This window comes from Dryobates pubescens, chromosome 16 (assembly GCF_014839835.1).
Source record: "Dryobates pubescens isolate bDryPub1 chromosome 16, bDryPub1.pri, whole genome shotgun sequence".
Lineage (NCBI taxonomy): Eukaryota > Metazoa > Chordata > Aves > Piciformes > Picidae > Dryobates > Dryobates pubescens.
Genome location: NC_071627.1, coordinates 14,886,480 through 14,899,746, shown reverse-complemented (window position 1 = coordinate 14,899,746; position 13,267 = coordinate 14,886,480). Strand labels below are relative to the sequence as shown.

General features: G+C 35.1%; 1 protein-coding gene across 2 annotated transcripts in view; it reads right to left on the bottom strand.

Moving 5' to 3' along the window:
* The window catches only part of GABRB2 (gamma-aminobutyric acid type A receptor subunit beta2), a 133,577-nt gene that overhangs the window by 90,835 nt on the left and 29,475 nt on the right, over window positions 1–13,267 (bottom strand). The window lies entirely within an intron of this gene.

The following is a 13,267-nucleotide window of genomic DNA, read 5'->3' as shown; positions in this document are numbered from 1 at the left end:
CTATTAGCCCATGTTTAAAAGCCCCCATATATGATGCATGTCTGCACAGTATATCTATTCACAAATCACTGGGTCAAGGGCTATAAAACACATCTGAATAATGGAAGAAGGAAGATGCTATAACCTGTATTTTGTTTTGCTTGTATACAGAAATCATAATCTGTCCTCAAACTCCTTTGATTGAGATTTTGCCCTTAACAAAGACTTCATTAAATAGTAAGATTTCAACAGAAAGTCAACAAAAGCTGCTGTGATTATCAGTAACCACAGGACACAGCCACATGAGAGCATGCAAGTCTGTGTCTATGAATCAGTCTGAGGCATTGAAAACAAGAAAGCCCACCTAACTTAGAACAAATAATTAGCTACTAATGAATAAATAATTAACTATCTCACAAATCAATTTCTAGCACTGCATAACAAAGCATGCAAAATGTGAACATTTTACTGCATAAATTGTAATATTAGTTCTTATTAGCTACTTTATATTTTAAAGGTAACACGGCTATTGAAATTACAGTTTTATTACTGTTTCTGAGTACCCAGAAATACGTTTTTCTTTTACTAATGAAATTTTGTATGCTGATGTAATTATTCACTTCAAATTGCAGGTGGTCCACCCTTAAAATCATGCATTAGGAAGGGCCTGTGACAACTATGGCTATCCCAGCAGAGTTCTCTAAACAACAGCACGGCACCTGAAAACTCACTGACCCTTCCTCTTCTGCAGAAGAGTGTGTGCTGAGGTGAATCAGTGTAAATTGTTTGGATTTTGTTTTGGGGTTTTTTTTTTGTTTGTTCGGTTGGTTGTTTTGGTTTTTTCCTTTACAGAGACCTGTGTTTCCATAGTGGAAACACCCTTAGTTTTCATGCATTTTTCCCTAGAATTATCCACATACATAAGCTTCAAAATGCCTCTTCAGTTTTTACTGTAGCTGAGAGAAATCATAGATAACAGAATGGCTTAGATTGAAAGGGACATTAGGGATCATCTACTCCAACTTCCTCATCATCCTAAGGACACAGAGCTGTTGGAACAAGTCCAGAGGAGGGCCACAAAGATGATCTGAGGGCTGGATCACCTCTGCTATTTGTCAACAGAAAGCCAGACTGGTAGTGCCATACTTTCAGTCTTCCTGCTTACAGTAGTTTAAGGTTAATCAGCATCACTTACTAAGCGTTCAGGCCAGAGCAGCAACTGTTAATGGAAGCAGGTACACGCAGCTCAAACACAGAAAGCTGCTCAGCTTTAGTAGAGGTCACAAAAATGAACAAAACTGCAAAGTTACAAGGAGGTAAACACCAAATAAGTGTCTTCCAATTATTTTACTACCAAAGTAAACTATTCTAATCAGATCAATTTTAATGATCTGAAATCTCCTCCCCACCCCCTCAGGATGAGAATGAGAGTCTGCTTTCAAGAACATTCCACCTACATATAAAGAATTTTACTGTTATGCTTCCACAGTTCTGCAGTGTTTGATTCATAACCAGATACCAGAAAATGTTCAGTAATATACTGTCCATAACAAAAATGCATTAGTTTTCATTATATTAACAGATCACAACATAAAGTAGATGACCTGTAGCAATTGCTCCTCTATTACCCTTTGACTGTTGCATTTTATTCCTATTTTAAGGAAGAATCTGCATGTATTAATATATAGCATATATATGCTATAAATAGAACATGCTTCCCTCTTTACACCTCAGTAAAAGAGGAAAAGAAGAGGAGGAAGAAAATTAAGCATGCATGTTTCAATGCATGGAAATGAATTACATAAAACTGTAAAGTTGGAGCACTGGTGTAGCCAAAAGAAATGCCAAGTCACCAGGCTGGAGTTCAGAATCAAACACACTGTTCCAGAAACAGATCTGGTGTTCCAACTAAAAATTAGTTGTCATCTGTTAGTCCTAGTTTTCAGATGTGACTGGAGTTTCTCATAGTCAAAACAGGATACCTTAAATGATTTTTTTTATAAAACCCTCACAACCTTTTGAATTTAGGTGGGTATGTGATAAATTATTATGAAGAAGTAAATGTGGCCCAAGCTCCCTATTTCAAAGCGTAAGTGATTAGCTAGAATAAAACCAAAAACAAACAAAGAAAGAACAGCAAGAACAACACAACAAAAAGGCCCAAACCCTACAACAAAAAACCTGGGAAATAAGCTGCAATTCTTTCCTTAGAAAGGAGGGACGCATGTGTCTGCAAAATCCCAAATGAAACAGTAATTCCAAAAGATGATGTGCACATACAAAATACCCCTGAAGTATCCCAAAACACTTTATAATTTGGGATTAAGAACATGCTTAGCTATCAGAAATAAAATAAAAAAGGCTGTCAAAAATCCCTTTAAATATGGGAACTCTGCTCTATTTGAAGGATTAATATCAAAACAAACATGCAAGTATTTTATCTCTTTAGGAAGACAGGCACACAAAAGAAGGAGAGGAATAGAATTGGCTTGTTAATGATTTCAATTTGTTAAGTCCTTAGATCCTATTCAATTTACAGGATAGAACTGTTAGAACTTTGGTGTAAGTTTGAAGATGGAACAGGAGTGAATTGATTTTAAAAGCCTAGCACAAGGCAGTGGTTACAATGAGTTCAAAGAAATATGAAACCAAACCTCACGATGACTATGCCTGTGTGTATTAGAGACGTACACTACAAAGGCGCAGACTATTTACAATACAGGCATGCAAAAAGACACATCCTACAAACAGAAATGAAGAGATTTGGCAGTTATCCTGAGCACATGACGCATGAAATGCTGTACAAACTTTATTAGTAAAGGCAAAGTTACAAGTAAAACCTAGAATGTGAATAGGCAAATGTATTTTCTGTATATTATCACTTCTATAGTGTTGAGATAATTATGTTTTATTCTGTCTAGATGCAGAAATTCAGGCAGCAGCAAACAGGCAGTTACTCCAGTTCTATCTTGATCAAAGCTATCTACTCTTTTTCTCACCAGTTAGAAGTTCAGCTTCCCAGTTATTTCTTCTTCACACAACAAAAAGCAACAAATACAAGACAAATTTATTGCAAAATTTCTTATGGATAAAAAAGTAATGAAGAGTTTTATTAGCATTAGCATATTTATGAGTAACTTACTCTGAACATTATCTTTGTACAAGCACGTTTAGCTGCTGGAAATGTACGTATGCTCGCAGACAGCCAAGCTGGTATTTAATGACTATCAACCTCAAAGATCCAAGGGAAGATAGGACACAGAAAAACATCAAATCTGTAAAGTGGCACTCGTATTTATATTCTTTCATCTCATTAATACTCTCAAAATTTTCTTAAGCCACAAAAGAAATGGCAGTTTCAACCAATTATTAGCTTAAAAGATTAGAACACAGGCCTTAACTAAACCCACCCATGGGTCAATAAGTGTGAAATATGTATTGCTGGCCATCTTTGCATTAGATAAAGCATCAATGCAAAAAAGGGAATAAATTTCATGAATGCTTCCAACAGCACTGGGAAACTAATGCAAAACACTACGCCAGATGAAATATTTTTCAAAGTACAAGGATAAGGTCTAATGCAAGAAGAAATAAAAGGCATTTAAAATACAGCTTTTTCTTCTACTTTACACAAAACAGAACTGATTTGCATTGCAGCTTCAAAATGTATGCCAGCACTTGTGCTAAGAGAGATGTAACACAGCTACTGAAACAGTAATAGGTAGAGGAAGCATTCTTTTTTGTTATAAATACAGAATATGGCGGCACAGAGATGAAGGAAATAGTTATCTCTACTCATCACTAATGAAGGGAAAAACTCATTTGTGGTTTGACTTATATTCACTTCTCATCATTTTTCTGGTTATTCCTAACTTTTGAAAGTACTATGTTTCCCCAAACAGCATTTTTAAAGCTGAACAATTTCCATCTGAACATGCTAGAAACTGAAGATTTTGCCTGAATGCTGGATTGATTTGCCATGTACATTTGAAAATCTGACCGCTGATGGCATACTTTACTTAAAAATACAACTCAACACTGCAAAGTACATTTTGCTACATTAAAACTTATTTATATACTTAAGAAGAAAGGAGCAAATGTCAATTCTACTCCCTCCTCTTCTATAGTGAGAAGTACACAACATATTTCACTGCTTGAATAGAATATAAAAGAATCTAAAATTAAGCATTTCAAGCTAAAAGAGTTTCAGTGGATTATTTCAAAAGTGATGTGTTTCCCCAAGTGCTGATTGACAATCCTTTCAATCTTCATTTCATTTAAAACCAACCACTACAACATGTTTGATTCATAATTACTTACCTCACAATCACGTCAAGAAAATTAATGTAAAAGTCTGCTCTGTCAATACTGGAGACACTACAAAGCGACTTACACAAAAAGAGAATGAACTGCTGAAAGTAGGGGTGATACTAAAAAGTGTCAAAAGAGATTCTATCGTATGCCCTTTCAAAAAAGTATTTTTCATGCTCTGTATATCTTTAAAAAAAAATAAAGGACATCTAGAATGTTAGAGTTCAAACTGAACTCCCTCTATTGAATCCCACTTCTCAAGCTTGTTTCAAACCATAAAACACTTCTAGTTAATTGTATCTACTAAAACTTACCAGGTAGTTTTCTTGAGAGGAATTGTATGATGTAAAGCCTAAGAAAAGTCTACAATCTTTCCAAAAAGGAAAATATCTCAGCATGTAAGCTTACCAATTATTCCGCAGCACTCATCCCAGAATTATTCATCAGCAATTCTCATTTCTCAGATGAACAAATAAGCAAAGCTGGGCTGTTTATCTCCTACAACAGTTCTCAGAAAAAACAGTATTCCTGAATTAAGCAAAAGACTTGTGTATAAAAGCCAAAAGACTGTCAGCAGAGCTTGACTCCTAGATATAAAACTTCAAACTACTGATGTATGAAATCTGTAGTAAGAGACTGCTTACCATTTCAGTGACAAGATCATGAATTTCTGTCTCCTTAGCACTACTGACAGTAGCCAATATTTATATTGTTTCTACACAGTGATTTATGTATTGCACTGTGATGCAGTGTCATTGTATTTCATGCACTGCAATGAAATAAAGCAGTTATGGCCAATATGTCTCCTGTAATGTCAATTAGTTTAGCAAGGCACAGTGACACTTGATTTTAATTCCTGACAAGTCACCCAGACTGAACCATGATACTGCACTTTTACTGAGCCAGCAAGCTACATGTCATTCCAGGCAAAAACCAGCTGCTGTATGTCTTTTAGCTCTCTCCCATTTGCTGTCTCTTGATAACAAGAGGAAGATTTATTAAAGTGATCCTGGACTGAAAAATGTAATCTAACTGCTACTTACTTAAGAGTCATGTATCTTGATACCTTGAGATTGTTCACGATTGAAAGGATCTAAGTCTTTATACAACATTGCAGGATTCTCAGATGAATAATGCAAATGCAAAGATTAATAAATGCACACTATGCTTACGTTAAAGAGAAGTGATGGAAATGGTGGGGGTTTGCCTTAGAGAAAATTATGTGCTATTATTATTTAGTTATGCCTTTGAAGTAAAATATTTTAACCCACAGGAAATATTAAAATAGTTTATTTACATCTGAATTTCAGATATTTCTTTACTCGTGTATCACAAGCCATTTCCCAGAGAAGGGAAAATAGCTCCGACTGCACAGATCACTTCCTGTGCAACTGTACAATCCTACAGATCTTCAAAAAAGATAAAGACCTACAACAGAAATCATATTTATATTGCCTTTATTCATAGGCTTCCCTTATTGCAGCCTATTATTAATAGTATCACAAAAGAACAAAAATCAGTACTGCAAATACTAAAGCAAAAAAACCCAAACCCCAGAATGTCTTAAATAGAGTGGGGGGAAACGGTTGATTAAGTAGAAATGAAGACCTAATTGGAAAGTCTGGCAAGAGCAGTCATTGGCCTAAGCTATTGCTTTGCAGAAGAGACTGAAAAAAAAAAAAAAAAAAAAAAAGAACCAACAAAAAAAACCCAAACAACAAAACCACCAACCAGGAAGAGGTACCAGAAACTGGTGCATCTTACTAATACTTTTAATGTTTAAATAAATACATAATCCAGGATAAAAACAGAGCAATTGATAGTGAGACTAAACCTAGCCAAAATGTGAGAACTCAAGTTGTGCTTAGGAGCAGAACCGAACTGGTATAATTTTTGGATGACTGCTCTTTTTCTTGACACTTTATAGTTTTCCAAGTTGCCAACATATAAACAAAGCCTTAAGAATACTTCTAGAAACGGGAAGAATTGCCAAGTTAATCCCGCTCCCTTGCGCTGCAATTCATTTCTGAACAATTTACAAAATGAATACTTGAATCGGCGTTCATTCAAAGCACATCCTTGTTTTTCAAGATAAGAATTTTGCAGCATCTTTGAAATTATTAATTATTCCTAGAATTGATTCATTTATTTTAAAGTAGAGCTTTGCTCCCTTCAGTTAGGGAGATGTCAAGGACACTCCAATGACAAAGTTCCATTAGTATTTCTGTTAATAAGCTGGCTTGCTCTATCTACTTTTTCACATCTAAAAGGGGTGCCTAACAATCCCTAAATTCCTAATTGCAAGCTTTGGTCCAATAGAGACTGAGGCTGAATAAGAATAAACGAGTTTAAGACGCACTCAGCATTTTACTACTACTACAGGTTGTTTATTTACATTCATCAGAGTTATGCTGAAAGATACAGCTGCTAGAGACGCTGGTTGACCATTACAAAACCTGTTAAACCCTCACGAACAGTTACAGTAATTCCCCTCTGACACAGCCTGCTGATGTATGAAAAAGGGTAATTTTAATAATAAAAGCATTAAGGGAAAGAGCTGAAGAAAAGAGAAAAAAAAAATTATCATCTGAGCTTCAGAAAGCATTTGCATGACTGGTGCTGTTGAGAAATACAGTATTCTAACAAAAATGTGTCCTTTCTGTGATCCCATTTAATTGGGCTGCCTGAGGATGCACTTCTTAAAAAAAGAAAAATACTATATGAATATTTTATTGGTTCATTTTTATAGGCAAAGGAATTTACTTTGCTATATTTAGTTTGTTCTACTAAGAAGATTATTTTGCTAGAATTTCCTTGCAGGTAAAATACTAGCTATCTCCTCAGCAATGGAGAAGTTTCTGCAAGGTAACTTCCACAACTGATGCACTATAGAAAGCATAAATATGTACATCATTGTTTTCTTAAATATGCTCATGTCATTTTTCTATTCTGCTCTACTGTTCTGCTATTACTGATACCCTCTGTTTGCCAAATCTAGATCATAGTCCCTCTGCATTACAGAATATCAAAGCACTTCAGGTAGCTTTCAGATTAATTTTCAGGCCTTCAAAATTTTTCTCCTACGAATTCTTTCTCCAAATGAGAAGGTTACTAATTGTTGCTTTGCTTGTGATGTAAAATCTGTGAGATTAAGATAAACAAAATCATATGAACCAATATTGAAATGCTCTTTTGATTGAGAGGGCCAAAGACATCTCAGATAGCCACACTGCAAGTATAGGAAAGATGAATTATTAATATTAATCAATACTCTGGCAATATTTTCAGCAGAGAGCTAAGAAGGTCAAACTAACGTATTCACTCACATTTTAGAAGGCATCAGAGTGAAATGACTAACAAAGCTGGGCAACCCGGTAGTTGTCCAAAATGTTAACTTCTATTGTATGTAGTCAACAAACAAAAGCCTTTAGTATTATCATTGGATAAGAGGAAAAAAACCAAAGCACTTTTCTAAATATTGCCCTAAACAAAGTGTCTGATAATATAACACACATAACATTAATTCATGCTTCAGTGCTTCTTGACATTGAACAATGTCATGGTTTTTGTTCTACTTGGAATATCCTTTAGCAAGATACAGATTCAGTTATACAGCTTTGTATCTACAACACTTCTAAAACTAAATAATCAAGGATATACTTAAAAATAATAAATGTAAATTTTAGAGCAAACTTTACAACCAGCTTGCAAAGCACTGTTTACATGCATTAGACAACGATCTCTCAGAGATTACTGACACTAGAGACAGTGAGTCTAAGGAAAACATTTCCTCTAAGATTCAGAATTTCTCTCAGAATTATAAAAACAACATTTTATTTAATAGTGTATAATAGAACTGAATTTAAGTTAGACTAACTGAATTAATTAGCTTATCATAGGCTCCAAGAGCTCCTGACACTTCAGTGAAATTTACAAGAGAAAGTGTTAGGTATGTGCATGACATATCCTGATTTATTTTTGCTCTCTCTTTGTGTCTATGTATGCACATTCTCACACACTACTACTAATCATGCTAGACTTCTATGCGGGTTTTCTTAGCATTTTTGTGAGGTTATCCTTTCAAATAAAAAAACCAAAACACAAAAATCACATGAGTTAGATGATAAATTCAAATACTTCACTTGCTTTTATCAAATGCACCCACTTCAGAAACACAAATGGAAATGGTTCTATTCAGCTGTAATCTGCCAGTTATTTTAATGCCATTTCCACTCGCATACGAAGCACCAGCAGCAGTTCCCTTCTGTTAAACACTGTCACCACAGATCCTGCAACACTTTGTCTCTCTGGTCTGCTGATTCCAAGAAGTTCTCTAAAACGGTTCATTAATCTGTTAGTGACAAACTGATGTCTTGAAAGAAGCAATGTACTCTGGAGAGTAAAAATCTCCCACAGATAAATTCCTATAAGCATTTATACATCATGGTCTAATACACCAGAGGCTACACACTGCACTTCAGACTAATGTGTTTCTTCTCTGTTTACGTATAAATCTTGTGGGAATAGACCAACCACCTTGATTTATCTGCTTTCCTCAGCCAATAATCTCTTGAATCCTCTAACCTTACATACAGATTTTGTGGAGTTTGAAGAGTAAAGAGTATAGGAATGGGAAAAAAGAAACAGCATCATGTCACGTAGGCCTTTTCCTGTATTTTAAATGTTCTCCTCCCCATAACCCAAGATGTGCCAGGCTGTTTCTCTCAAAAGGCCAGGCACTGCCAGCACTGAAGTAAAAGGACAATTTTAAGTGCATATCATTTCTTTTACAGTGATGACAAGCCTGTGGAAAGTCCAATTTGCATGACAGCCCAAAACTTCAGTACAAACATTTAGTAGAGACACTTCCAAGAGAATAAATGATGTGTTCAAATGACAAAGAAATGAATATTATTATGTTCTGAGGAGAAAAATCCAAGGGGAGGAAAAAAAACGTGGAAAAATATTGCATCTTCTGGAAAAATACTGCGACATCCACCACGACACAATAATCTTGCAGACTGATTCTGGAAAACTAAGGGTAACTCCAAGATTAGTGATTTCCTACAAGAAATCACCAGGAGATTAATATTGGTAAGTTTTGAAGAGACAATGCTGTAGTAATATTTCCATAGGATCACTGGAAAACTCAGGCTAAAAGAGACCTCAGGAGGTCTCTAGTCCAACCCACTCAAAACAAGATCAGCTATTAGGTCAGACCACATTCCTCATGGCTTTACATAACCTGCCCTTAAAGATCTTTAAAAAGAGATATTTCTTCCTTCTTTCAATATGGATTAGAAAAATAGGACTCTAGTAAAATTGTGGAAAACAAACTAATCCAGGAATCAGAAACAAGTACCAGACTTGGCAGGAGCAGGGATCATCAAACATTCTTCAGAATTTAGACAAAACATGTTTATAGTCACCAGGTAATTTGGCAGTTTCAAACTAAAAGTTTATGAAGAAGCTATTACGAACTTTCCCTCCCATAGCAGTAGATATCAAACATATTTTAAGGTCCTACTGCTGAAATACCGAACTCAGACAAAGAGCGGTGATCTGAAGCTGACACTTAAAAACAGTTTCACAAAGTTGGACTGGAGAGTAACAAAAATCTGCCTCCCCATAGCAGTTTTTATGAAAGATATCACCAACCGATCTACATATCACTTTGCAATGAAAAACACACCAGATACCATCATCAAGATGCATCTCCCCCCAAATGCATCAAATTAAAACATTTCCACAAGTAAAAAAGACTTCCTCTAAGTTGTGTTGGTATCTCTGTCCCTTTTCAAAATCCAAAATCAGATAAGGAAACACCATAATTGGTTCCCAGTCACAGAAGTTCACTGTCAGCTGCTCTCCCCTTCCAAATATGCTGCCATTGCACTGCAGAAATTACAACACTATAATATATATTGAATTCTGTAGCTATATTGGATCCATTCAATGACACAGTTTCATATATTTGGATGCTAAGAATAGCCATTTTGAACAATTCAAGCACACATATTAATACACAAAAATAATCAAAAAGTTCTATGATGACCCCACTCCAATTATTCTGGAAATACTGGCCCATCTCCTGACAACTTGTTCAGTCTTGATGATATTGATTGGCTTTCTGAATTCTTATTATACCTTCACCATAAAAAAAATTCATTTTCTGTTTTAGTCTTAACAGGTTCAAAAAGACCTCAGCTGAAGTGTCTTGTTTTACCTTCCAAATTATTAGACTTTAAGCCATGGGAGTAAATACATAGCTTTAGCAGGTGTTAGAAAAACATAATCTCAAGTAGCTTGTATATTTCTAGCCACAACCTCATGTACTTTACATGGTATTTCTGCTTGAGCACACTACATGTTAGTCAGCAAGCAGAACACATTGATTTGAAATCTACTAGTTAGTAGCTGGTTGATTCATGCATGAAATGCATTTATACATCAGTTCGCTGGCTTGATTTATGACACATCCATTCTTTTAGCAGCATTGGGTTTTTCCTCAAGACTTACAAAAATGCTTTACAACATGTTCTTATATGGCTGCACACCAGTTAAAATTTAGGATTTTTTTAAAGAAAGTCTTCTTTAAAATGCTTTCTTAACCATATCCAAATTATATAGAAGTACTCTGAAATTTTCTAAGAGTAATTCTCTCCAATTTGGAAAAAAATTTTAAAAATCTTACCCTAACGAACTTGTCAAAAAGAGTGTTTCACCAAAATGATCTCATTTGCTTCCCCATTTTTGTCCCTTCCATTAAGTAAGCAAGAAAGAAAGCACAAAACCCGAAGCATTACTTACACCTTATGAATTTGTTCCTACAGGGCTTTGCTTATCAACACTCTGTGACTCCAGAAAGTCACAGTGAAAACAAGAAAACACTCAGATTCCTATTTGTAAGGAAACAAGAATTTGATACCAGCACTATTGGAAAGGAGCCCCATGTTCTGTTGCAGACAGGGTTTTTTATAACATTATCATTACTATTATTAATTCCAGCTAGTCTATAACCAACTACTAAAACGTTTGATACTTTTTTGCTATGAAATAACAAAGAAACAAACAAGAGGAATTAAAACCAAGGGAAAAAATAAGTATATTCACGAAGAGTACCCCTTGTGTAGTGCCCTATTAATGAGGAGATAATATCAATACCATTGTTTTGGAACAAAAGTGACACACCTTGTATTTTTTGGTTGGTTGGTTTTGGTTTTGCTGTTAACTTAAAATCTAAAATATGACAATATGCCAGGTGTTTTCAAACAGCAATTCAGAACGTCTGAAAATCCTGTACAACAGAACTTGCTACTTCAAATATTTATATTGACTCACAGAATTACTACCCCAGTACCTAAATCAATCCTAATATGTTAAACAAAAGTCTTACAAACACAGTAACTATTAATTTCAAACATCATTTCAGAGCAACCACTTACGCAGCCTTCCTGGAAATGTCTTTATAGATTTTACTCAAAGTGGTTTATTTATTGTCACTTACCTTTTGCATACAAATTGAAGTTTTGATTTATAATTCCAATACAAATTCTTTATTGTTTCCTTTCTGCTTCGTTAATTGATATAATATTTCTTTTCCAAAGCTCTGCAGTATCTTTAGTAGACTGTATTATGCATATTGTAATTGCCTAGTATCTCTAAAGAAAACAATGCCTGATAGCCCAGGCACAGAGACTAACATTCTAAATCATGGGCTTATCTACAAAACTGTTGCTAAATTTTGAGGTTTAGTGTGGGTAAAGGGGAAAGAACAGGGAATGGAGGCAACACTGTTTGATCTTTCAAGCTTCCTTCCAACCTGAGCTGTTCTATGAACATTTTCAGACAAGCATGTCCTAAATGAATTGCTTAATTTCCTGCATTAGACAACTTGTTATTAATGTCACCAAATATTACAATTAAGTACTCCTCTTAAATTATCTCCCCATATCTGCTGTGTTCAAAAAGTCAAGCTACACCTTGGCTGGTCTACAGCATAACATGATTATCTACAGCAGTTCATAATTAACGAATTACAGTTACGCTGCATGTGCTCTCAAGCACACTTCTTTAGGAACTGAATGAAATATGAACCTTAGCATCTGCTTGATCCATTCAGCAGGGAAAAATCACAACTAAAGATGCTCTCAGAACCTGAGGCTTAAAGACTCTTTAGATGAAATAGGAAAAAAAAAAATTAAAGTTTGCACAAATGGAAGGAAAATACATATCAATTCTTCATGAAAATAACTCTTGATGAATGCCTTAAGTGTTTAAAACTAAATACAACCTCTCAGTTCTTTTCCAAAGATGCTTTGAGTACTTTACCAAGTCAATATTCAGAAAGGTCTTTAAAAAAAATAATAATTTTTAAAATTATGTAAATTCACTGGCAAAATTAGTTCATATCTTCCCTATTATAAGTTTATTCTAAATACTTGCATGGATATGACTCCTGTAATATGAGTCAAAGGAATAGAGGGATATGTTTTAAAAAACAACAAACAACACTGCCATGAACTCTTCAATATAATTTTTTCTTAACAAGAAAAAAAAAATTATCTCTGCATTTAACTCTGCTATATCAAGATATATAATTGTAAATAACTGCTTGGGTGACAATCTGAAACACAGAACTTCATACTAAAGACCTCGACTTCTATGACCACACCACATTCATTTAGTTAAATGTTACTCCTCTACCCCAATGAAGTTACAACAAAATAGAAGTCCTGAACTACTAAGTTCACTAAATGCATCATCAGCAAGTTTGCAGATGACACCAAGCTGAGTGGTGCTGTTAATATGCTAGAGGGACAGGATATCATCCAGAAGGACCCAGACAAGCTGGAGGGTGAGCCCAGGTGAACCTCATGAGGCTCAACAAGACCAAGTGCAGGATCCTTGCACCTGGGTTGGAACAAACCCATCAAAACAGTTCTTCCCCACACAGCCCCCATGACATCAGCCAGAT